This window comes from Dermacentor albipictus, chromosome 5, assembly GCF_038994185.2.
Source record: "Dermacentor albipictus isolate Rhodes 1998 colony chromosome 5, USDA_Dalb.pri_finalv2, whole genome shotgun sequence".
Classification (NCBI taxonomy): Eukaryota; Metazoa; Arthropoda; class Arachnida; order Ixodida; family Ixodidae; genus Dermacentor; species Dermacentor albipictus.
This window is the reverse complement of record NC_091825.1, coordinates 135,027,499-135,054,931: the sequence shown is the minus strand read 5'-3', so window position 1 is coordinate 135,054,931 and position 27,433 is coordinate 135,027,499. Positions and strand designations below refer to the sequence as shown.

General features: G+C 47.7%; 1 protein-coding gene across 1 annotated transcript in view; it reads left to right on the top strand.

The window, feature by feature from the left end:
* Nucleotides 1-27,433, top strand: part of PlexA (plexin A) — a 385,856-nt gene that overhangs the window by 146,593 nt on the left and 211,830 nt on the right. The window contains exon 4 of the mRNA XM_070538955.1: nucleotides 3,011-3,079. The gene's annotated coding sequence lies outside the window, so the exon portion shown is untranslated. The remainder of the gene's footprint in view (nucleotides 1-3,010; nucleotides 3,080-27,433) is intronic.

Sequence of the window (27,433 nt, the reverse complement as noted above, 5' to 3'; positions counted from 1 at the left end):
CGCGCCCTTATTCGTATAGGCCCCGCGGCGCACCTGCGAACACGCACAACTGACGTTGGTTTATTACGCTTCCGCGTCGGATCTATGCGCTACGCAACGTTCTGCTCGTTGCTTTTTTTTTCTTTCTTTTTTCTTTCTCTCTCTTTTTTTTTAATCGCACAATGCTTGAACATCAAGCATTGGGCGGTGTGTATAAACGCGCCTTTGTGATCCGCTCCGCTATTTGCGGTCGCGCGTTGAGCTCCGCGTGCGATACGATGTAATGTGAGCGCTGCCGCTGCCTCGCCGTTTATAGTCTTCCGCGTCGTGTCGGAACAATCTTTTTTTCGCTTAGCCACAGATAGCACCTATTCTGTGTACTTGCGTTTCTACATAGTCGAGCTCAACGGCGATCTCCCCGCGATTAAGGCCTTTCCATGTGCTCTCTTTCGTCGAGCCGTCGACAATGGGTGTTTATGGGAGCCCGTTTGCGGCGCCTCTGTCGACCAGTGCTCGCGGCGATGATGAACGCGCCCTGCCCACCCATTGGGCCATCTCGTCGGTGTGTGAACGTCGCTCATGGAAGGAGCGTGCGCGCGGCCAGATGAGGGATCACCTCGGCGATAACCCGACTCGTCGCTCGATCTAGCGGCCCGATCGGTCTGTCGTGAGTGTAGCTGCTGTGGTCGGCCCTATAGCAGCCGCGCTCGCGTCTTGCGAGGAGCAGGCGAGGGCGGCGCGAATTAAGCGGACGCTTACGTACTATTCCGGGAACCGCGCGGGGCTATTGCTTCAGTCGAGAATGCGCGATAGAAATTCGATCGACGGCGCGATTGGCTGACTGAATGGTGAAAATACAAAAGTTCGCGCGTGCCACCCTCCGCGCATGCCTGTAGCTATAGTTCTGGTTTCGGATGCACGGGCAACGCAAAAGGTCAACCATGTGGCTACGGGTGCCGCAGCAGACCACACCGTCCTTGACGTAGCTCTGAGTCACTCCGCAAGCGAAGTATGAATATAGGTTTATACCTAGTCGCTATGTTGTACATCTGTGAATAGTTATGATTTACTCTATCCTCCTTCCTTGTCAATTCCCCTCCCTCCCCCTCCCCTTTCATTGCTGCCCGCTCTTCAAGTGTCGGCAGACTGCGCTAAACAGATACTGCAGTCGCCCCCCTCTCCCCCCCCCTACAGTTTTCCTTCCATTCCTTTTCCTCTATTTATCCATCTATCTATTTACTTAGAGAACCAGTTACTATATACTACTCAGCTCTGGCCCTCGCACCTGGCCATGCTATCTTCGTCCATAAAGTGGGCTTAACAAAGCGGAAATAAAGATGACCCTGTATAGTTACGAAATGGAGCGATGGCGTCGATCAATCGTCAACGTTACTATAATCGAGCCGCTTACTCTTTAGAACTTGCTACAGGTGTTGAAGTTCATGCAGCCGAGCGGGATGACTAATTTGCGGCATCATACCGGTGTTACTGCAAACCTATAAAAAAGGAAATATCGAAGAACAGCTGACAATGACGAATATTTTCTCGCAGTATAGCTCTGCACAGTTGACAAAGCCGGTCGGGGAACTGTACGTGCGCTAGCTCTATTAGCATTTTTCTTGTGCGTCCATATGTCACGGAATGCGAATGCATGCTGCAGTATCTGCAGCCCGAATTTTAGTATATGATGTCCTGAGACAAAATAACGGCAGCTATGTACATGTCCGCAGTATCTGCCCGTCAGATTCTGCAGGGTCGCTCTGTGCTGCAAAACCTTCCGCTAAGTTCGGGGAAAACACGACACGAGCTTTAATCACCACACCATCTCCTCATTGTCGTTGACCCCTGGCAAATTTTCTTTGTGGTGTAATTTCTCGTCGCTTGAGGAGGCTATTTCCTTTGCTTTGTTTGCTCTGGTCAAAAACGACATTTCGTGACACTTTGTGTGTGTGTGTGTGTGTGTGTGTGCGTGTGCGTGCGTGCGTGCGTGCGTGCGTGCGCGCTTAAATTCGCAGTCGTCCTAAATTAATTCTACTTGAAGTGCGAAAAGAGCAACGTACACTAGCCGGTAACCGTTTGCTCTGCGGCCCATGTGGACTTTCGTTATAGCGAAAGAGCTTCACGATAATTCGACATTGACTAAAACAGCATTGCAAGTATAGTGCAGGCGGTGGGTATACAATGTTGGCTGCTCTCCATTAGCCTACATCATTATTACCACGCGTGTGTGTGATATCATGCATATGCTTGCCGTCATCTTTACCCTTTGCACAATCAGCTTCCTCTTCTATTCCTTCTCTGTCCGATTTACCTCTTCCCTCTAGTCAGAAGCATGAGCTTTAGGCTGAACACTCTGTCTTTCCAGCAGTAGAAGTGTGTTTCTCTCCGCTGGTGTATTTTTGCCTACTTATATCTTACGCTGACTTCAACTCCTCTCGCGGGAGTACGTAATGGACTACATGCGAACCCTGCAAGTGCGTTTCTCCACACGCTTGGTAATACTTAACCGAGATGGCGTACTTCGGTCTAGATTCGTAATTAATTTTTCAACGTTAGGACTTGGTGACGTCATTCCTGCGGCCGCCTTCCATTCCCCACACTGTCGTCCGAGCTTTCAAAATGCGTGTCTCAGCTTTAACAGTGCCACCCGGTGGGAGCTTGGCCCTCTTCGTCAGGGCAAGTCAAGTGTGTGGGAAAGCCTGCTTACGGAATCGTGCTTATCGTCCGTTGGCTTTAACTAACTTTAACCTCATTTTCGGGGAAACGTGGTCGGCACAAAATAGATTTCAATTCGCAACTAACGGTTTCTGCTTGACGAAGGACCTGCCAGCAGAGTACTGTTTTTTTATCGGAGAGCTTTGTACGACCGTCCGAGCCACGTTTTGCACTTTTTTGGAGCTCGCTGCAGTGCAGCGTGCGAACGCTGTGTTGCGTTTGCGGGCCGTGCTTTTGTTGTTCCTCCTGCCTTTAGTGTAGTGCCCCATGCGTGCTCATCGTTAATCTCGTTTTCTCGTCGTCTCTCTTGGTGCAGTGAGGGAGGTCCTGCGGAGGACCCCGGGCCGCGGCACTTTCCCGGGAGGGGTGGGAACCCTGCAAGCAGGTAAGCGAACAGTGAATCGTGACCTTCCTTTTAGAGCAGCCAAGTTTATCTGCACGCACTTTGCTTCAACAATTACATAGCGTGCACGGAGCGGAGAAGACCTCAATTCATTGGCGCCAACCAACCGGCAGCGTGTTTGTGTATATAGCGGGTGTGCCCTCACGCCGGGAGCGTCGTTTACTCACTGCCAACCGTATAGTTGAAGTTTTGGGCGTATACCTGAAGAGGAGAACCTAGTCGGTGTAGTCTGTTAATATTTGCAGGTTTAAACGCGCGCACGCATTGAAAAAGAAAGATAGGAGGAAGCAGAAGAAGAAAGACTAATAATAGCCGCTTCTCGCAATGCAAGTTTACTAGTAGCAGACACCACTGTATCGTTCCGCTTGCGCATTTCCGGTTGCGTTCAGCACATTTTCGTTGCGTCTTTATCTGATTTTTGTTTCTTGTATGAATAAATTTTCGTTGCGAGTAACGCCAGTGCCGTGCCTTTCTTTCCGTATTCGTTCGAATCTTTCCGTATTCGTTCGAATTGTGCGCGCTTACTTGCGAAAGAAAAAAAATGAAAAAAGAAACGCTCGCGCACTCCGCATTGAATTTGCGCATTAAAGAAGAATGCCCGGTGGTCAAAATTTAACGTGGTCAAATTTAACGACGTGCTTCATAATCAGATCGTGGTTTGCGCACGTCTAACCAAAGAATTTTTTTTCTGGCATTTGTTTATTACACGCTGAACCAACAAGCAGTCTTCGTGTAAGCTTCCATCCCAGCGTCATGCCCGTTTATTGTGAAGTGGAGTGGCACGTGGCGTGATTTCGAAGTTGCCCTTGCCGGCGCAGCGCTGCGATACATATATATAACGGCTTCCCGTCGTTCTCCCCGCACGTGACCCATCTTTGGTGCGCTCGCTGTCGCATAATGTAGTGACCTAGTACCGACCGTCGCGTCGTGCACTGGCGTCCGGCTTCCCCTCTGTACTCTCGGCGAGGGCCAAAGCTTGCGCTGTATAGGGGGAAACCACGCAATGGATCGTCTTTTGCTATGTATACACTCGGGCATCCTTCCGATGAATGCCGGTTTGTATCAATGTTGTGCGTCTTTCGTGCTTCCGTTGCGCGGATGGTTGTGTGACATTTGATGTTTTCGTTAACTCTTCCGTTATTTCAGTGTCAAAAGAGAATGGGCGCGCGCAAGAGAGAGGCGTTGCTTGGGGTGCCTAAAACTTACGCGCTTTGTCATATGCATGCTCCAACTGCGTGGTTATACTTGAGCGTTTCGCGGCTGTTCTCGTCGCTGCCAACTCGATCATGCGTAAAGTGTATACTATAGTGTGCACTGGAGTTGTCCCAGGTTTTCTCGATTATAGGCGGCATTAAGTATAGGATAGCAGTTGGCGAGGAATCGAGGAAACCTTCGTAGTTGTGGTGCGTGGTTTTAGTTTAATCGACTTTCGGTCATAATGCGTATACGCAAAAGATACGCTGTTCATAAATTCGAACATATTGTTTAGGACAGATAAATGACCGCGTATGCGTGTGTGCGTGCGTGTCAACACGCACGTACACACATGCAGTTCACCTTGTACTTCTCGCTCACAAGTACGGTACTGCCTTCTTTTATTTTTTTTTACAACCGTAGAAAGACGCACGCACGCATGCACGCATATGTTGGTGATATGTATGTTGTTTTACGCTTCAGAGCTGCAGCTGAGATATCGAGATGCGGTAGTTTAGGGTGGCAGATGCCGCAGCTGCTCAGCCATTGAGGCGGGAACATCACAGCCCCTTGCGCACGCGCATTGTAGTAGAAAACAAGGGACCAGTATTTATTTACATTTTTTTTTCACAGATCCTGTTTTGAGAAAGGCGGAATTTGCACAATTGACTTGGCTCCGTTTCCTTCCTTCTTCGTTTGCCTTTTTCACGCTCTGCCAGCCCAATCGCTCGCTCGGCTATGCGTTCCTGTGTGTCTAAAAGCTCCGATACAAAGCTTCTCTGCTGTGGAATAATAAAAACAGAGTAAAAAAAAAAACCTTTGTATTCGCCCCACCTGTTCTCAATCGCTTCGCGGGTAGTTTCGAGGTTAAAGCAGCCGTGGCTATTCTTTATTTTGTTCTCAGTGCCATTCGGGTCTCCTGGAGCGTAGTCTTTATAATGAAGCTGTCCATGTCTGCTGCCAATTTCTCTTTCCTTCTTTCTTTCTTTCTTTCTTTCTTTCTTTCTTTCTTTCTTTCTTTCTTTCTTTCTTTCTTTCTTTCTTTCTTTCCCTTACCGTTTTACTTGAACTGCCAAAATTTGACTTACCGTCTGGTTGAACCGCGTCGTATGTCGCGAATGAAATTGCGTGTCTTTGACTCTCTCTGCGAAGAACGAGCTTACTTTCTGAAAACGCCGAGGTAGGCTTGCGATAGCAATGAAATTTCTTTAAAGGAACTCGCGTTGTGTACCTGCTCTCGCGCTTGTAGGCGGTCGACTTCCGCGCTATGCATTCAGTTGGTCTAGATTCCGCGCTCGCCGCGATGGATCTGTGGTCATGGCGGCATGCGTTGCAAATCGGTCAACGCTGTTGTGCGGATAGCTAAGCACGACAAAAGATAACGCGACAACGTACGAGACTAGTTATGGTTAATAATAATAATATTTGGGGTTTTACGTGCCAAAACCACTTTCTGATTATGAGGCACGCCGTAGTGGAGGACTCCGGAAATTTTGACCACCTGGGGTTCTTTAACGTGCACCTAAATCTAAGCACACGGGTGTTTTCGCATTTCGCCCCCATCGAAATGCGGCCGCCGTGGCCGGGATTCGATCCCGCGACCTCGTGCTCAGCAGCCCAACACCATAGCCACTGAGCAACCGCGGCGGGTGTAGTTATGGTTAACCGCCGTGCCAGTACGTACATCACCGTTTTTTTGTGTTCGCCTGTACTGCGCAGGTATACTGGCGACAGCGTAGGACAATATAATCGTTAGTCACGTACGCTATATATATATATATATATATATATATATATATATATATATATATATATATATATATATATATATATATATTGTGGAGTTCACCCGCGACGCTCACGGCGCGCCGGACGACCACCACCGCGGGTTCGAGCACTCCGAGCCGCCACGCGTGCAGGGCACCGCGCGCCCGCGCCTGCTCCGGCCCGCTCCGTGTGCCGACGCGCAGCTGCGCGCGTACGCGCCCCGCCGGCCCCACAGCTTAGGGGGAGGCGAGACCGCGCGCGCGCAGCAAGGGAGACCCTAGGCAAAGCTCTCAAGAAACAACAAAGAACATTTATTAAGCTGGGAGTCAATACAAACACACGTTTTAACAGTTTTAACATCACGTCCGAATGTGAATCTAATTAGACAAAACAAAGCCGAATGGTCGCCGGTGGCCGCTAGAATGGCGCGCCGCGACAGAGAGAGAACAAAGAACAAAGAACCCCCAGCAGTAAGAATTTGCCTATCCTTCGGTCAGCGCCTGCCATCGTGCGCCCCCACAGCAGAGAAAAGGGAAATAGAGAGAAACGACAGACGAACAGACGGGGGCACGATCGGCAGACGCTGCCTCAGGACATCGAGACGACGGAAGAGTGCGCGCGCCGCCCGCCGAGGCCGGGACCCCGACGAGCCGAAGTAACCATCGGCCGGCGGCGGACAAAGGGGGCCGCCGCGGGCAGAGAGGAACACGTACGCACCTTCCGACGCCCCGATGTGGTCTTCCCGGGCGCCCGTCTTGCGCGCGCTTACCCGGAGTGCACGCAAGCGGGGCCCGAATCCCGCCAAAATGTCGGCCAATAGGCAAAGCCTGTTGACCTTCGCGTGGGCGGGGTGACAGCAGAGCGACAGTGTTTTATGACCCGCTGCCACCCCGTCCAGGCAAGGAGGAGAGGGACACAGAGCCTCCTCGGCAATACAACGTAATGGCCTCCTCACAGCCATCGCGAGAGCCTGAAAACGCCGCGAGAGCCAGAAACCCCACAATATATATAATATATAATATGTGTGTGTGTTAATAAACTGGAGCGACGCCACACATTGTCTGAGATACCCCAAATTTTCTTGCAAAAACAAAACAAAAACAAGTTCATTCGCGTTGATGCACACAGCGAAGGAAAGAAGGTGCAAAGGAATTGCACGAAAATGTTAACTTTCGACTTTGTTGTCGAAGACGTTTCCAAGACGTCTCCGTTTCCTTTTATTCTTCTCTTGCCTGATCTCTCTGTCCCTTCACCTCGTTCGAGTTGATGCAGAAAACCTATACGTCAATTATACTCCAAGCTACGAGACTTCGTCGCCGCGTAGGGCCAGACGTTGCATGACTGCTGCTTCTGTTGGTTGAGGAGCATTCATGCCTGAATTTCTATTACGCGCGGCGAGATGATTATCTTTTGTTATCACCTTATACGACAATAATAGTGCCTGAGCGGTGTCTACTTTTCTGTCAGTCCGCTTCCACGACAGCTGATCAATTCAGCCGTCAGAGTGACAGCTCGGGGTTGGTCTATCCCTCTGACACGTCGATAAGAGGAGTGCTCTGCATAGATGGAACGGCACGGCTAAATAAATGAGGGATAAAAAAAGGAAAACCCCGTTTCGACGATTTGTCGCGTCGCTCTCTTTATTCTGAGCCATCGACTGCTAACCGGCGAAAATTTGTCGTGCAAACCTTTTGAGTTTGCTTTTAAGCGTTTTTCGTATTTATTGAGTGCTTCTTTATTTGTTTGCCTTGTGCAGCACACCCTTTGGATCCCCGGATGTCTGGGAACAATTGTTTGCGCGCCGCTCTCTATTTATTCTTTTCGTTCTTCTCTTTTTCTCTCTCTCCCTCCGTCATAGCACACCACCCCTGCCTCATCTGTTATTTTTCCTTAGTTGGCTGTCGTGGAAGCTCCTCTGATGTGTACACTTTCCCCGTTTCTATCGCCCCCTTTCTTTCATTCGTTCTTTCTTTCTTTGCCCCGACGCTTTTACACGGCGAAGCGGTCGTCGGCTCGGCTTGGCTTGCTCACCCCGTCGTCGTGCGATCCGTTTTGTGATCCCGCGCTTCACCGGCCCCCTCATTATCCATCCCTCGGGCGTCAAGGACTTGGGCAAGGATTGTCCGCAGGAGACCCCTCGTCGCTGGCACCACTGGGCGGGAGAGGGGTGGGCGAAACTTACCGCTCGTCTTCCGCTCGTTGTATGTCCGAATACAAAGACCCTCTCCGGGCCTGTAGCCTCATCGCGCCGTCGAAGTGGTTGCTTCGAAAAAGGCGTTCCGTTGGCGGTGCTTCTTGGAGATTCTTATTTTGATCCTGCTGTGGCACTGCGTAAGTTTTGTAGAGTCACTGGCGGAGGTTGCCTCTTTCTTGCGCCGTTGCGTTGCAACATACCGGGGATTAGAGCCAGACGAAATCGACAGACAGTGAAGCCTCGGCAAGCGTGGGGGGAATTATTGTTATGTTTAATAGAAATGTAAAAGTAAGGTAAGAAGAAATGAAAGTGGACGAATAAAAAAAAAAGAATCAGTGTTCTGTAGAGGGGAGCCGAACCCGCATTTTCATGACGCATGAGATTCTGTGCCATTCTGCTGCCACGGCGGTCGTCTTCCTGCCTTTCTTTCTGGGTCTTTTTTATATGTGTACTGGATCTAGGTGGTGTGGTGAACTTTGGAAGTTTGCAGACACAACTTGCAATCGGCGCTGGACAAGGGTGATTGGAGATGTCTGGGACAGGCCTTCGTCCTGCAGGGTGCGGTGGTGGTGGTGGTGGTGGTGGTGGTGGTGGTGGTGATGATGATGATGATGATGATGACGACGACTATAGATCTAGCCCTGGGAGAGTCGGATAGCGCCACTCATGGCCATGTAGACAAGGAGGCGTCTATTCCGGTCGTCCCATTTATTTATTTATTTATTTATTTATTTATTTATTTATTTATTTATTACTTATGTATTTATTTTACTGGCACAAGATGATATCAAGCTCTTCATATCAAGGTCAACTACGGGCTGTCCAGAGGGTCCACGATGACGCCATAAGGCTCGGCCTGGCGGTGCCGACGTGGACGCGGCCCGCCTCGGTCTGAAAAGACCGGGCTTCAGGACACTAATAAAGTTTTGTGAATGAATGAATTTATTTCATTATTGATGCCTGCGGCAACAAATAGATGAACGAATAGAAAGACATAGAGGTTGACGAGCACACGAAGAAGTTCTGGTACGCGAAGCAACTTCAAAGTTTGATCTAGTTAGCATTTGTTTATTTCCACTACCTTATGAGGGGGTAATTAGCATAAAAGGGCAAATAAATGAATAAATATATTTAAAAGCAGTTTTCAGACCCAAAAGAGTACGTGTGTTCATGCCCGTTTCTAAGAGCAGGGCTGCTCTATTTCGTTTAGAGGGGTCGTGACGTTACCCGGGAACGCTGCTAACAATGCGTTGGAAGGAAAGTGGTTGCGCAAGGGGGTCAATCACGCGTCCCCTATTGAGATGTACGGGCTCTCACTGGCTCTGCGCGTGACGCAACCGCTCGAATCGCACGTATCTCTTGTTATTTCGGGCGTCGCCTCGTGCTGTGTCGGGGGTGTTCGTTTCACGAAGCTGTGCAGAAAGAACACCGGTTGTTTCGAGTGTGCCAACAGCCTGTGTGCCAATAGCGGCTGGATGCCCATTTTCTCTTTCTTTTCTTTCTTTCTTTCGTGCTTGCTTGCTTGCTTTCTTCTTTTCTTATGTGGTTTTTCGCTTTAGAAAGTATATCGTCTTTCCGTCGATCGTTTGTTGCCTTCAGTAGCGATTCTGCCGAGATGCAACTGAATATCATGCATGATTTTCTCAAGCGTAGAGCGAGAGCCACTTGAGGAAAAATGTTTGTTTTTTCACCTCATCATATGGATCCTGTATAGAGATATATTGAGCAAAGCGCATCGACACGCAACGCCTGTATTATTGTAGGATGATATTGCAACACGTCACATTTATTACCGCGAGGTGGCGTACAATTCTCAGGTTGTTAAAGGATAGACAGTATACATAGCCCACTACTTGGAATATCGGACACCATGCGTGGCCGCCGTGACTTTGTCGCGTGCCATTTAGCTTGTCGGCTATATTTTTTGTTTTGGCGATTTTTTGTTTTCCCCCACTTCACGATTTCAAACTTGACAATCGCACGCGCGCAATCTTCCGCAGAATGTGTGTCGCATTGGATTCGCGAATTGCTCTATATAACTGGTCGTTCCATAATCGCCGCGGCGGTTTCGGTGCCCTCCCACTCACACACACATTTTCATTTGCTGGCGTCGTCAGTCTCGCGGTCCCGTCTTTTCGCCGTGGCAATTGGTTCGAGCGATAAAGAGTCCGCGGCATCTCTCATATGCGAAGCGTTAATGGAGCTTCGAGGGTGGCGCCCGCGCTTAAGAGGTGTGGGGAAATATCCATCTATATACCCCTGTAACACCCGTTTCTTTGTTCTTTTATTTTTTTAATATTCCGTGTGGCCGCTCTTTGGACACCGCTCGCCCCACTCCCTTCTCTTCAGTTTCTTCTTTCTCTGGGATATAATGGGAGCGCACGCCCCCCCGTCGGACCATTCCGGCCGGACGCTCTCTCTCTCTCTCTCTCTCTCTCTCGTTCGCCTGTATGAGCCGCTTTCTCGAGTTTTCGCTTCCGCCTTATTCGTTGCCCTGTCCGAAGCTCGTCACTTGGCACTTTCTTTATTGCGCGCTCGCTCGCTTTCTCGCTCTCACCGGTATAAGTCGCTGTGCCCTGTCTCGTTCGGGCAAGGATAGGCGCCGTTTCTCTGTCTCCTTTGATTCGCCGTTCTTTTTATATTGCGCTTTCGCGTTCTAGCCGGCGCCGGCGTCGCACTAGCGGTTCCGCGCGGAACGATGAAGAAAACGCGCCGTGTGCGTCGTGTGGCGGTACAGTGGCGGGGCGTTGTGAGGCCGACCGGTCGGGACGGCCGATTCTGCCGGCGCTCCATTTGGGCCCCATTGTGACGCGGCGGTTTCCGTCTCTACGAGCTTTGAAGAGGGCGTCGGCGCGATACTGATGCCCTCGCTGCCGAAATAACGCTCCGGGGGTAAGGCGCGCACCGGCCATATGCTTATGCGGACGTTTCGCTTGATGCCGGGTTTCGCCGTTCGGCCATTTTTATTCAGCGCGGACAATCGCAGCCGATGCGTGGAGGAACGCGCGTGCTCGCGTTTTTGACGCCACGGTCTATTAGAGCGACTCGAAGCGTACGGAATGACGGCAGGCAGTGTTTCATTTTCTTTTTGTGGCGTTTTTTCTTCGTTTTGTGTCAGAATGACATTCGTAGAATGGTCGCTTGCGTCATGCCCGTAGTATTCTGGGAGCTTCTATAACCGGATCACTGGAACTTCCGCCTATAAACTCCTCGGCCGCTTTTGATATGTGCGGCCAATGAAGCAAGAAAACCTACTCGCCGCTATCCGTTCTGTATAGGCGGTTGCTGTGAGCGTCCGCGGTAGGGATATACTTTTGAGGCTGCAGCGCGCCCTTTTACCGGCTGGCGTCGGCATCTGCGCACGCCGACCGCTTCCGACCGACGCCGCCGAGGTGTTCCGACGCGCGTCCTCTCCTGAAGAGAGAGAGGGAGAGAGATCCAGCTGACTTCGCCGTTCATTGTGGCGCCAGCCGAACTCAGCCAGCGCCTCTTCTCCAACCGACTGCACTATAAAGTTCCTTTCTTATGCAAGCGGTGCGGCGACGCTTGTGCCGTCCTCCGGAGCTTCCGGTTCGTGCTGCGAGCAATACGCCATCACCGTGACGGAACAGCTGCCGGCTTGCTTATATATATATATACACACGCTTTGCATTGGAGCGGGGAAATGAGTGACACGGTGCACACCGGGAGAGGCCTCCTCCTCCTCGAATCTACGCGACTGATGAATGCGTCTGGGTGGTCGTTGCTGGTTGTGTGCGGCGCGCAAGTGGTCGCACGTAACCCCCCGGCCCGGCGCATTCGCGAAAGGACAACCGGCGGTGTCTTGTCAGGCCTGTATACCATACCGCAGCCGTCCCGGGGATCGTCACGAACGCTTGAACATACACAGGAACACTTGGGTTGCGCGCCGTGATCGCTTCCTTCTCTACATACGTTGCTGTTATAGGTGTCTTCATCCAGATTCTGTGGCACCCGTCTTTGTGTCCGTGGTTTGTTCTGTGAAAATGTCCGACAGAAAAAAAAGAAACCGTTACTGCGCCGCCCGTAGCAGCGTTCGCAGAGCTGTTCTCACTTTTTCATGCGTTCGCATTAGAGGCGCCAAAGCGGATATTATATATATATATAATGTGTGTGTGTGTGTGTGTGTGTGTGTGTGCGTGCGTGCGTGTGTTAACTCTCTCTCTCTCTCTCTCTCACACACACACACACACACACACACACACACACAGCTTTTTTTTTTTTTGCTTCAACTGTCATCTGCTTTCGCCATCACGAAGCTGGCTTCCGTCAGGCGAGTGTGCGTTGGAGCTGGGTACCGCTGCTCTACCTGTGTTTCCGTAGTGACACAGCCTCAGCCCGTCAGAGAGTCACCGATTGCGAAACTCTTGAGCACTGCCGGCTGTCGCCGAGCGCACCTGCACGTCTCTTTTTGTTGCCCTCACCTACGCCGAGTTACTCGTCGCTGAAAAAAAAATGATAAAAAAGTTTTCATTTGACCAACGCATATCTAGGGATATGGAAAAATTATTCGTTATTTTTTATAAGCGGTCGCCGCAGCCATAAGAATGTTTTCTTGCGGCGTTTGCATGACAACTGCGCCGAACCTGTTTGGTTCAAGCCGAACCAAGGCTTCGTCTGTCAACGCAGGTTATTGCCACTGTTTTCATCCAAAGGTGTTTCTTGTATGGTCGTGATAATTATGTGAGACGGGCCAACGAATTGTATTCATGATGAATGCGGTATTATAGCATTACATATATGCGCGGGTCATGTGCGTTTACCCGATAGGACCCATTGAAGGCAATTTGGGGTGTTACCTTTCATATTTCTCGGAGCAGTAACGCAAATTCTCGTGGAACAAGTGCTCCGCTTGCTGGACCACTCGCTTGCACCATCGAGCACCTGTGGCGATAGAAGCTTCCTCTTTCGACGGCAGCTTCAATTTTGCATGCGCGTCGTTCGCATGCTCTCTGTGTTCGGCGGTTTAGCGCCGTTCCTGTATACGTAGAGAACGGGAACAGATGTTGCCGCCAGGTTTGCTCTCTGGAGCGCGGCACCATTTTCTCTTCTTTATTTTTTTTTCCCCTTAAACCCATTCGACTCGACGGAGAAAGATGGCGTCTGCGTCTTGCTTTGGATGCCGCATACGCGTACACCGTGCGGGCGGGGAAGTCTTAGCTTGCGCGCCGGAGAAGGGTTTTTTGGAGCTTGCATGCTTTTAGGAGCACGCGCTGCGGGAACGCGCGCAGCTGGTGCGCCGAAATGGGCCTTACACGCGGGCGCCCCCGTCGTAAACCAAAAGAGGTGTGGACCCCCACGAAAGCTGCGCGGTGGGGAGGGAAATGCTCTCCGGTTGCCGATCGAACGCGGCCGATTAGGGGAAATCTCGCCTGAAGGGAATTCGCCTATAGATGTCAACTTTTCAAAGGTAATGTCTTCGCGTCGCTATACCTGTGGGCGCATGGGAAGGGTGCGTAAGCACGCCGTTCGTCTTGTTGCTTTCGGGTTGCTATACCTGCAGGAGAATCTCTTATCGTTCACCACGTTGTGAACTTGTTGCGCGACAGGTGCACGGCTCTCTCTCTCTCTCTCTCTCTCTCTCTCTCTCTTTGAGTACATGATGTTTTTTCCTTAGTTTTTACATATTTTCTCCACCCGCATCCATTAGGCGGAACAGAAGGTGCCTTTGCTAAAGAATGTGCCCTCTAGTCGTAAAACCCTTGGTAACGGTACTGTATAGATCGCTTCCGATGGAATTGAAGCTAGCCGCGCGCGCCGCATGAGGCTGATTGTAGCGTATTAGTAGCGTGGACCGATGAGCGTACGCGCAACCTCTTCTTTTCTTTGAAGCCTATCTTGTGGCTCATATTGGTGTGAACTATACGAGGGCCGGTGCAAGGATTTCGAAAGGGAGAGAACTGTATACTGTTAAGTGGAAAAGCTTCTCGGTATTGTCTAAAGGCAAAAACCCCGAAGATGAGCTGCAAGTAGACCGTCACCATTGACGACACTGACAAACTGCTTCATTCTTTCAGTCACCTGTACACTCAAAACGAGAGATGGAGGTGACCGGATTAAGCAGCTGTGCGCCCATTCTTGTTCATTTCCAGAGCGAGCTTCACCGCTCTGCCTTTTAAACATCAGTGCGACTCGCCGTGGTGCTTACCAACAACCGCATCTTTCAGGTTTCCGACGGCACGTTGTGCGCTGCAAGCTCGACCGAAAGACAGTTAACGACGCTGTTGGAATTTGTTAGGGCCTGCTGAAGTCGTTTTAAATAAACTTGTTGAATGCGATCGCTTTTGCGACTGTTCGGTGTATGCGTCACATCGCGTGCAGAATTGTTTACCACGATGTCTGCTGCTTTATGCGAGAGACGTCGTGTTCCGGCCCGCATCAGTGACGTCGTCCGCCGGCCGGTTGACTTCTCGGCGACAGCCATCGACCCACCCGCGGCCTCTGTCTCCCCATACACAAATGGGAGGGTCGCGCATGAAGCCCAATCACGGCCCGGTTAGCCGGACAATCGATTAAAGCTGGCAATTAGTATCCGCGCCGTCTCCTTTCTGGAGAAGGACGCGACCCGTCGAGCTTCTAGCTAGGCTTTGTGCCCGCGGGAGAGAAGGGTGGAGCTAGCTCACTGGGGGATAAACGAAATTACGCATCCGTCTCTATCCCACCATCTCCTCTTTTTTTGAGTTCCGATCCGAGTCCGGGGCTAATTAGGACCCTCGGGCCATGGGACGTGTGGAGAAGAAGGTGGCAGCGCTTTGCGACGCTTCGTTCTCGGTACAGGCAAGCGTTTTGCAAACGCGGCGTTGAATGCACCAGTGTGGCTTTCCGTGGGGACCGCACATTTATTTTTCGGTTATATTGATCCGAAGTCTTGCCAGCGTTTTTTTTTTTTCGAGGTCTTGTGAGTGCGTAGTAGTTTACACAAAAATTGGGCGCAAGAAATTTATCAGCTGCTTTGTCCTATCTATCTATCTATCTATCTATCTATCTATCTATCTATCTATCTATCTATCTATCTATCTATCTATCTATCTATCTATCTATCTATCTATCTATCTATCTATCTATCTATCTATCTATCTATCTATCTATCTATCTATCTATCTATCTATCTATCTATCTCTCTCTCTCTCTCTCTCTCTCTCTCTTTAGGCAGGACAACCAACCGGACGCTTCTCCGATTAATATCTGAGTCTCCCATCTATTGAATCTGCCTCTCTGCAAGCCTTGCTGGCTCACCGTCTCATTTGTCCGTTTGAAGCGGCTTTGCTTCGCTGCTGAAATTGACAGCTCGTTCTTGTATAGCTCTGGCACCTATGGGGTGTGGCGAACTACCATGTGTGCGGGATCTCCGTAAACCCATCTGCGCGCACTCTGAGTGCTATGTCAGCTACGCGCGCGGAACTGTAAAAGGACTCTGTAGTCGTCTCCGTCGATGAATGAACGTTAACAAGGTTTTTGAGCAACTTAAAGTGTCGATGCACGCTGCTGCACGGCTAAAGAATGAAGGCTGAGAAAGTACTTGCAGCATTTTGTCTCCGTATCCATGATGCATGCCTCGTTGCTACGCCTGATCGGAAGCACGTTTTCATCTTAATAACTGACGCGTTGTGGTTGCATTCTAGGAGAGAAACGAAAGGACTTGGTTACAAAGGGAATACCACAAGTTAAGAACGCTTCATCAAGCGCGCCCCTTATTCAGACCTGTTGCAAGGCTCCAGGTGCTTGCCATAACAGATTGCTGCCCGTTAACCTTCAGTATCACCTAATTACTTTTGCTCTTGACGTGCGCCCTAATTTACGCGTCTTCATTTATGTGGCTCAAGAAGAGGAACGCAAAGGAAAATGAGAAGTCTAGCAGGTGACGCAATACACACAGGAATGGAGATCTCGACACTATTTCGTACGTATAAGGAGCCTGGTGTTCATACCGTTTTAGCTTTGAGTGCTTACATGTCCGCGAAATAAACGATGGTGGCAGAGCCCTGACTGCATCTTTCCTACTCTTTATTTTTTCTAGCACTCATTGTCTTTGCGTTCCCGTCCCGCCCTTCATCATCGTCATTAGCAGAAATCAAACGAGAAGAACTTGGGAACCTAGCGAATTGCCGACTCTCTCAGCTCAGCGGTCATATCCAGCTTTTCTGGACACGTACCAACTAGCGCCCCAAGCGGCCCCGGCACGAAGCTAGCGCGTTTTCAATGGAACGAGCGGGTTTTTCGCGAATAACAAAAGCTGCAGGTCGATTATTGAAAAACGCAGGCGACAGACGTGTTCTGGAAGACAATCCACACGAGCCAAATGCAGTGATCACGCTAAGGCACGTAAGAATTTTGTTCCCACAGCGGTTAAAGGTTTAGCAATGGGAGCCTATGGAAACGACGAAAATTTGTACTCGATTTTCGAGGCACGAACGGTGCCTGTAATTAACCTACGACGTCTATCGTAATACGCAGTGCAGCGTATGTAGTCCGGAGACTCAGCTTTCGATTGATGCCTATCTCGACTCTCCACACATGGTGCAACATTGTTCCCAAAAGCGTTTTTTGAAACACTGTCGTGAAAATTCACGTGGTATCTATAAAAATATGAGCGTAACACTGCGCGCAGCCACGGAAGCCGTGGCCGAGCGGTAGAATCGCGCGCACCTTTCGTCTCCCTTCGCGGTGGCCGCGGTTCGATTCCCGCTTCGCACTTTTTTTTTAAGCCGCATAGGGCCTAGTTTTATAGTCTGTCACTAGATGGCAGAAACACAAAATCCAATATTTGCTTTCGGTTCTGGTTTTGCAGCGTTGCAGTTTCTTTTTTTTTTAGAAGCCATAGGACTTAGTTTTACAGTCTCCCAACAGATGGCAGAAACACAAAGCTCATGGTTTGCTTTCGGTTCTAGTTTTCCAGTGGTTCTCTTGAAATATTATGTTTTCTATTTTCCTTCCTAAAACATAGCAGTGTTGTGTTCATTAGTTAGGTCACCGCATTTATGAATATTTTATTCATTGGACATCATAACTAGAAGCTTGCGCATAGCTTTGTGTTATGCAAAAAAAAAAACACTTTAGTGCTTAGTAGCGTGGAACCTGGGAGAACAAAATGGCTATTCTTATTGCGTTCTTCTGGAAGGTCCGTTTTCACGACTTTCGCCTGTCCTTAATGGCACATACTCCGAGCGAATTAGGTCCACCTGGGCCACAATGCCACCCGGTGGCCAGTGCTATTCCTATGCAACATTCGTGCGGAACAAAGGGTCTGCTAAGCTGAGTCGCTGCCCGAACGTTAACTATTTCTAAAGATTCATTCAAATAAAAAATGCGCCAACTAGGAGAAGACGTGCAGCGTTTGGATTAATAGCTACTGTTAATGTGTTGCCTACAGCCAAGTGGTATGAATGTGTAGGTGTGCCCGTAAAAAATCCATTTGAATAAATGTCCCGTGTTGTGGCTGCCCCGGTCGCTCTACAGAGAAGCTAGCTTGGCTAGCCGTCAGTATTTAGGATCAACACATGGCGTCGCTCGTTCGGTGCAGTTGCTTTTAATGCGCAGCATTCGTTGGCGAGTACCCCAGCAATTTGGTAGCAAAATCGTGCAAAATCGTGTCTGTAACGCCAAAAAACTTGACGCATTTCCCATATGAATACATAGGTCTTCATAAAAAGGGTTGGGGTGGCCAACTTGAAATTGGAAGTGCCATCAGTATCAATTTGGGCGTGATACAGGGATGGGCCAAGCTGAATTTGGTAGTGATATGGGAGTGGCCCAACCTAAATTTGGGGTGAAATGGTAATGAGTCAAACTGAATTTGAGCCTGATATGGGGGTGGCCCAACCTAAATTTGAGGTGATATATGGGTGGGTAAGCCTAAGTTTGGGGGAATATGGGGGGTGGGTCAGTCTGGATTTGGGGATGATACGGGGGTGGGAGAACCTAAATTTGGTGGGATATGGGTAGTGGGACACCTTAACCATGGGGGTGACATGGGGCTGGGCGAAGCTGAATCGGGGGTGTAAAGGGGATGGGCTAACCTAAATGTGGGATTGATTTGCGGTGGGCCATCCTAAATTTGAGGTGATAGAGGGGTGGGCCAGGCTAAGTTTGGGGCTGATATGGGGGTGGGCCAACCTGGATTCGGGGATGATATGGGGGTGGGCCAACCTAAATTTGGGGTGACATTGGGACCGGCTAACCTGACCACGGCGGTGATGTGCGGCGGCGCCAAGCTGAATTGGGGGGTGATATATGGGTGGACTAACCTTAATTGGTGTGTGATTTGCAGTGGGCCATCATAAATTTGAGGTGATCGAGGGGTGGGCCAGCGCTAGTTTGGGGCGGATATGGGGGTGGGCCAACCTCGATTTGCAGGTGGTATTGGAGTGGGCCAACCTAAATTTGGTGGTGTTGTGGAGGCAGCACAGTTTGTATTCGGGGGTGATATGGGGTTGGTCCTACCTAAATGTGGGGGCAATCTCGAGGTCGGCCAATCTGAATTTGGGGGCGATATGGGGGTGGACAAGCCTAAATTTTGGGGTGCGCCGACTCGAAATTTGGACGTCGATTTACGGAAATTCATGCGTGCATGCACCAACTTGAAAATTAGAGGTGGCCCAATTGAAATTTGGGATTGCGATTTGAGTTTAAGAGGAAGCTTTAGCTCGGGCCCAACTCCGACGCGGCGTATTCAAATACATGTAAAACGCAAAAACGTTTTTATGAGATAACCCCTGGACCGATTTTGATGAAATTTGTTGCATTTGAAAGAGAAAGTTAAATTCTAGTGACTGTTGTAGCGGAATTTCTATTTAGGGCTTGAATTTTCTTAAAACGATTTTCAAATATTTGACCGTTTGAAAAAAATAGAAGCACGAAGTTTACAAATTCATAGTTCTGCATAAAGAATTCATATCACGGTTCTGTAAACGGCATCCATTAGACCATTCAAAGCGGACAAATTCAATATGTCATTTTACATCTTACATGAATTTGTTACGTTGGTTACGACGGTTTTGCAAAAGTTGTATTTCCCTATGATTAAATTTTTTTTATGTTCATGTGTAACATATCAATTTTGTCCGCTTTGGATGTACTACTAGATGCAATTCACAGAATTGTATTATCATATTTAGTGGTTGAGTTACAGAGTTGTAAAGTTCATAGTTTCGTTTTTTGAAAATTTTTGATATTCGGCAATTTTTAACGAAAAATTGACAACCTAACTCAAGAATTCGAAACCAACAGTCACTAGATTTTAAGTTTTTCTTTTAAATGCAACAAACCTCGTCAAATTTGGTGCAGTGGTTGCCGAAAAAAACGAATTCTCCTTATACATGTATTTAGATAGGAGCACTCGAGCTAAAGCTTCCTCTAAGGCTGGGCGAAAGGAAAATCGGGCGTGGCCGAATTTAAATTTGAGGGGGGTGGGCCAATTTAAATTTGAGGGTGTGCCAACTTGAAATTCGGGGGTGAGCCTACTTAATGTTTGGGGTGGGCCAATTGAAATTTGGGGGCCTGTTTACGAATAGTTAGACAACACCAGTGGTGTTTCTGCATCTTTTTCATCATCGCAAAGTACGTACATTAATAATTGTTAGCCAATACCCCTCAAAGTGAGCTACCACTCGAGCCTTCCCAGCCCACTGAGCTAATAATGTCACAGGAGTGCTCTCATCGTGACGACTGCGACGTTCAATGTGGAGATCCACAAGAACAAATCGCAGATAGAGCTGACCATTTTCACACCAATGTCATTGTTAACACTACTCGCGCGTGCTAGACGTAACACAAGCCTACAACGATCATAATTCAACTTTCCATTGCACGCTAGTCGACACGCTCTCAGTGCACTATTTCGCCAATCATTGGATAGAGCCTTGCTGGATGTTTTACTGTCGTGTTGCGTCGTTTTTCACGAAGGCCGTCTCCCGAAAAGAGAATACATTTTTGAGATTGACGAGGCAAGCTAGTATATAACTCATACGAAGCAAATGTATAAACGGTTATAGTGATTTTTCAAAAATCAATATAAATAAATAAGATTTCAGATGGTATTGTTTCGACCGGGCATGACAACGAGTTTTTCCCGCCTGTCACAGTGCTTTGATCGAAAACCTAATCATTTTGCTCAAACGTGTTGCCCCAATACTACATGTGTTAAATGTAGAAAAGTGCGGTGCGTGGTCACAGCTTCAAAGCCAGTCTATTTTGTGTACGGTTGTTGATATTGTAGTAATGTGGAGTTTTCTTCTTTATAAGAGCACAAAAAGAAGAATATAACAGATGGTAGCTAAGCGCGAAGTAAATTGGAAGATCTGAAACCAGCAATTATTTTTAATTTGTGGGTTGGTCTTCTCCACCGGTAGATCGCTGTCGGATAACTTCAAAGAATTTTGTTTGTGTGCAACTGCAGCAAAAACGAAAATAATACCATTTCATTGCCAGGACCTCTATGCCCTCCACACACACAAGAAGGACACCAGATAATTGGCAATATCAGTTTATAAACTGACATTGTTTTACTAGTTTCAGTGTAGCGTGGTGCCTGCGGACGGAGTATTTTCTTAGTATCAGTCCAGTGTTAGCAGTGAGCAGCAGTTCGGTCTACCATTCCCATGAGGGCATACTAGCCATTGTAGCGCTTTACTGTAGGACAAATTAAGTGCTAAAAACTTGGTGTGCCTTGTCCTTTCCGCAGGTCGTCCATCCATTCTGTTATGGTGACGATCAACGTTGTGTCCGTCAGGCCTCCTCCTCATTTTTAGCTTCACCATCGCGAGAGTGGACAGAGGAAGGAAGCTTTCTTCACAATCAGCCCCAGTGGGATTTCACCACTCGTAACTCGTAAGGATGCCACTCACATTTCACCACTCGTAAGGATGCTAAGCACATCCTTATTTTCACAATGACTAGAGTACGAAGAAAAAGTAGAGCGTTGGTCGCTATCACTACCATGAACCCATGTCAATGCAGATATAAGTACGTGCAGGGGCTGAGTATGCTAACCTCTCCGCTACCACCTGCTTCCACCACCTTAGATTTTCCAGGCATACCTGTTTCTTGTTTTCATCGCAGACGCATGCAGGGTAAACGCGGATAACTAAAAAATCTCAGTGCCCTTCCACTCTGTGGAGAAACATGACCTGCAAAGCTGTGTATGTGGGTCCCTTAATGGCGAACTGCACCTCCACCGTATGTCGGCCCCGCATTGCACTGTCTTCGGGATCGGCCCACGTATGGGGAGTGCTTAACGCCTGCTTCATCTCCGCCGCGGGTCTCCCCGGCATGGCGTTACATTCGGGATCAGCCCACATATGAGGAGCGCGGAACGCATGCTTCACCACCACTGTGGGTCGGGCCGGTATTACGCTATCTTCGGGATTTGGCTCTACACGCGGACGCGATAGTGGGGAAAGTAGCCTTTAAGAGGAAGCTTTAGCTCTGGTGGTCCTATCTAAATAAATGTAAAAGGAGAACTCCTTTTTCTCGAAAGCCACTGCATCTAATTTGACAAGCTTTGTTGCATTTAAAACAAAAACTTAAAATCTAGTGTCTGTTGGTTTCGAATTCTTGAATTAGGTCATCATTTGTTTATTCAAAATTGTCAAAAATTGCACATTTTCAGAAAACGAAACCATCAAGTTTACAACTCTCTTTCGGCAATGAAAACTGATATCAAAATTATGTACATTGGATCTAACAGCACATCTAAAGCAGACAAAATTGATATATTACGCATGAATCTAAAAAAATTTAGTAATATGGAAATACAGCTTTTCCACAACCCTTGTTCACAACGTAACGACTTCACGTAAGATATAACTCGGCATATTGGAATTGTCTAATGGATGCTGTTTACAGAACCGCGATATCAGTTCTTGATGTGGAGTTAATAATTTCTAAACTTCGTGCTTGTGTACTTTTCGCACTTTCGAATTGTTTAATATCTTTTACCAGAATTCAGGCCCTAAATAGAAATTCCGCTTCCAATAGTCACTAGAATTTACTTTTCTCTCCCGAATCCAACAAATTTCATTAAAATCGGTCCAGGGGTTATCTAAGAAAAGCGTTTCGGCGTTTTACATCTATTTGAATAGGCCGAGTCGGAGTAGGGCCCGTGTTAAAGCTTCCTCTTAACGACATCGCTGTAAAAAAAAGTATAAAAGAATAAAAGAAAACAAGAACGCTGCAGCCATCAATATCGCCGGCTCAGATTTCGTCATGATGGCACCGTCCCCATCGGCACGGCTCCGTGAGCAGCTACCAAGCTTTCACTTTCGTTATCTTCCTTCCCTCGGCGGCAGCGCATTGTCTTGATGCCAGCGACGCGCTAAATCTGCACCATCATTGCGTCATGCATCACTCCTGCGACCAAGCAAGCTTTCTGCGGCACACGTACAATGCCGCATTGACACCAAAACTTTAAACTGCTTGCTTTCGAGAAAACAGCATGAATAAAAATGGAACGCGACTATAAGGCCACGGGGAATATGTTCGCGGGGCCATACTATTGATGACAGAATCCCGAAAGGCTAGATGTGGTCAGGTTGACTTTACAGGTTTGGAAGGAATGACTGACGGTCTAGTTGCTTCATTATCACATAAAGAACAGCGCTTAAGGTTAGCGCAGTTTGTGTGTGGTTCCTCTTTTGTGTCCCGTCGTGAACTGCTGTTCTTTCTGTCGCTTTACAGATGTTCCTTTTCTGCGTCAGTTACGCCTTCCAAGAGTGTTTACTTGGAAAATTTTTGTTCGCATGGCTCTTACAGAAGCATGTTTAGTCGAAAGTTTTTCGATTGGCTGCATAATCTCGTGGACGGGCTCCAAACTGCTCACTTTCTTTAGCCACGTAAGAACCATTACTGAAAATTTAATTAACGTAGCTTTGTTAATTACGCAAACAACTTCTCAACTTACTCCGCATCTAGAGATTACCAATCTGAACACTCGAATGATAAAATGATGTTAACATTGTTTGTATCATTTCAATAGTTTTGTTTCGTGCAGTTAAAAGCAGCCGGCATATTGATGGTGTTGTAGACATCTTATAAAGTAACTGTGAAAGCTTGGACAGGTTATCTTGACACAAATCAACTTCATGAGCTTAAGCGCATGTGTCAAACCTTGCACGACTGCCTTTACAGCCGATTCTCATATATTATACAAGACGCACCTCAGCGTTACGGTACATCCCACAAGGTGTGCGAGAACATTGTGCGCGCTCCCGATTAGGTTCCTGAGTGTTGGTGGCATCAGGCTCGGTTTCCTGGCATCATATGGAATAAAAACTGCTGCCTGGAGGAAAGCATAGGGTACATTTTCAGTACTTTGTAACATATGAATCAGCACGGATGTGTACGTTAGAACGAAAAGTACTGAAATATTAAGATGAGGATTTCGCTGGATGTATTTTAGCTGTGTAATGATAAGATCTAAAGAAAAAAATACTGTGATTTTGTGACAATTAATGCTGACATGAAATATGAGCTCCGACACAGTACCCGTGGTGGAACTGGCCCCTGAACTATTGGGATACATTGAACCACGATACGCTGGTTTGATAGTTCGCGCTTGAATTTCCTGTATGTCAGTGCCGCTGTGCAGTGTTGGAGGCCCTTTTTAAACGACAAGCACTATTTTTCAGCTAATATTGAAAGCAACTGTATTCTTTTTTTATGGGGGAGGCTTTTTTTAGCGTCTAACCACAGTTCCAGAGTTATCAGTTAGCTCAAGATGTGCCTGCATGTGTTTCTAACATCCAGTATGTTGTCACGGATTCAATAGCGAAAGAGCGTTATCTTATCAGATTGCGCGCGTGAAGCGAATACGGGCCTACATTCGCCGTCACATTTGAGGACCCGAGATTGCGCTGTAATGTACGACCATTTCAGTCTGACGAACTGACGCCTTGATCCGTAGATCGGAATCAGAGCAAGCACTTTGCGCGCAGCCATCGTTGCGCTTTGAGCGTTTTCTTTTCCCGCGCAAGCTCACCTTATAATGACTTATATTCGTGACTCACTCTTTGGAAGTGTTTTGTTCTTGACATCCCTACAATGTGAGAGTATAGAGGCGCTCCTTCTTCATTGAGTGAATACTTGGAAACGGACACGGCCTTTTCTTGCGTCTGCGTTTACACACTTCCCGCATCAATTTATTTTTTATGCCCTAATTTAGGAGGCTGTAGAACACAGCAACCTTTTATTAACAGGTCGTTTTAATAACACAGAAAATATGAATGCTTATTAGTCGGCTTTCACCTAATGGTAAGGAATTTCAATAAAGATATCTTTATGGTAATTAAAAGCCTATCCTCTTGACAACGTTTAATCTGAGTTCCTCTTTGCAAGCTGATACAGACTTGCAGGTGGTTCGTATCGGGGCCCTCAACACATGTCTAACCGTCAAACAAAGAGTTATTCCGAATGCTTAATTTCAGGAAGGCGTGTTACCCTCCTGTCTTTCATTCCCGTTCGCAAACACGCATAAGACGAAAGTGCTGCATGAAGAGTGTCGTTAGTCAAGACCAACGAGCTAGCGTAACTCACCTCGCTTATATCGCTGTCATTTAGGATTATATACGAAATATATATATTTTATATTGACGCATCACGAATCCAAAAAGAGCTGTCCGTGACCAGCCCAGCTAGGTTTCTTTCATTTCGTACTTCGTAGTAGCGGCTAATAGTAGCTCACGAAGCAGAGCACTGAGTGTGGATATTGCAGAGAAAGTGTTCTATATACTGTCTCGTCACCCACCGAAAATTGCCCGCCGTGCTACTGGCCATTCCTAGAAAATTGTATATGTGACGCCCAGTCATTTGCAACACCGCAACTTTGTTTCGCGATTGGAGAGTCCAGGTGAGAGACAGGGTGGTTATGTAGATAAAGACACGCTATTTTTTGCAGTAACAGATGAAAGCATGAATGAATGCCTTCATTTATTGAGAAAAAATAAGACCAAACATCAGTGGAAGCACGTCTCAGCAGATTGGGAAAGAAGCGGGGGACAAAGAGGAAAAGCTGGAGGCCGGGTGGTAGGCGAAGTCGCAGTTTAGGGGCGAGAGAATATAAGCAAGAGTTGGTGAAACCAGTTGAATTCTAGTGTAGATCTGTGATGTGGCGAGTAAATGATTGGAGTCACCGCCAAGCGTCCGTCATTTGCGGTAGTATAAGCACCCGCCGTTCTTGGTAACAAACGTTTACTGAAAACCAATCTTCGCAATTAATTATTCATCAGCCATACCTCGCCACGTATTTCTTAGTGGCAGGGTCAGTGGATTTCAACTACGCTGTCACGACAAGTTACGACTATAACGTGGCGCTTGCGGTTACGGTTGCCATACTCGTGACTCTTACTATTGTGCGAATACTATAAACATGGGTTTACTACACAAGTTAGTGAACAGACATTTTAGAACCGCGTTTCTCACCTTACATACGCGCAACGCAATCACCATTGCAGCATGTTACGGTGCGCGTCCCTTCAAGACAGAAGCAAAAATAAAAGAACGCGTTAGAAGACAGGGTACCGACTTGGGCCTCGTGCCAAACATATCCAAGCCAACAATATTTGTTTGATTTCAATACCCTAAAGGCCCAATGCGGGCGTTACGTAGGGGGGGATTCATCAAAGAAACTTAACAATATACAACACAGAATATAAATGGCTGAAGACAGGAATAAACAAGTTAATAAGCCAGGTACAAGTTGACAGGGGAAGAAGTGGCTAGGAACAGGTGCTGAAAAAATGCACATGTAGCAAATCCCACAAAACAAAACAAAAATTGCACCTTCAGAAGTTACAAAACATGCCATCTAACATTCCACGGAACGTTACGGCCCACACGCACACACTGCAAAAAAAAACGAAAAAAAACGCTCATCATTGCACAGTGGAATGTTCTAAGTATGGGGGCGGGGGGGGGGGGGGGTACCAAAGAGCTGTTTGAAATGATGATGGTCCAGCGATAGCCGCAATGCTAGAAGGAAGCGAATCCCACTCTTCAATAGCCAGGACAAGAGGTGAGTATTTGTGTCGGTCTGTCCGAGCGAAAATGGGTTTAGTCTTCTTCATGTGATCTAGACGAGCCGGTGTGTGCGGCACCGGGAGAAGATGTGAACTTGCGAATGGTGTGTTGCTGTGGTAGAGAGTATGGAAAAAAGATAAACGGCTGAGTTTTCTGCGCATGACCAGAGGCGGGAGACGGAGCGATATTTTCAGCACCATTACACTTTGATACCGAGAGTAACGGAAAAGGATGAATCGAGCAGCTTTGTTTTGTATAGATTTCAACATGTTAACAAGATAGATAAAATGAGGGTTTCAGATCACGGGTGCGTATTCTATCACAGGCTTGATTAGCGCGTTGTATGCGTGTAGTTTTGTATCCTGGTTGGCTTGGCGTAGTCGGCGTTTAAGAAGACAAAGTTTTTTTAAGTCTTTCGTAGTAATCAGTTCAATATGAGTGCTCCACGATAAATAAGAGCTAAAATTTACACCGAGGTATTTTACCGCCGCTGAAGTTTCAATGATAGTATTATTAACTGTGTGGGCATTAGGAATCGTCTTAGCAGCGGAAGTAAACTTGAGATGTATAGTTGTGTCTGCGTTAATTACCATCTGCCCTACCGCACCAATGAGTTAGCTCATCAAGATCAGTCTGGAGAGCAATGATGTTAACAATCATGCCGTCATTTCTATGCAAAGAGGTTATGTATTTAAACTTCTCGAGTGACAGTCCAATCGGCCACCTACGGGAGCGCTTGAAGCCGCCGGTAGCCATATTGTTAGAGGAAAAGGAGCACGGCTACAGTACGTGGCTGCAAGCACGCGCGACGCAACTGTGCTTGCAGTTCTGCGATGAAAAATCAAATGAGACCCTTTTAGGAAGTATATCAGTCCGGCATTGTGTGTCGCTGTTGTAAAAAAAAAAGAATGTCATGATGGTGGGTGCCTTGTGTTCTGTGTACAATGTGTTGCGAGAACTGAAAAACAGTCGTTTCCTGTTTTCTTCATTCAGTAACCTGCCGCGTGCATCGGCACTGTGATGCCCTTTCGTCGATACGTGGTGCCGGGCCGTATTGACAAAACATGACCTTGAAATACAGTATCCTTATGCCATTTCTTAAACAAATCACTATTTGTGTTAATGAGCATTTTTGCTTTAAACCTTGAAAACAA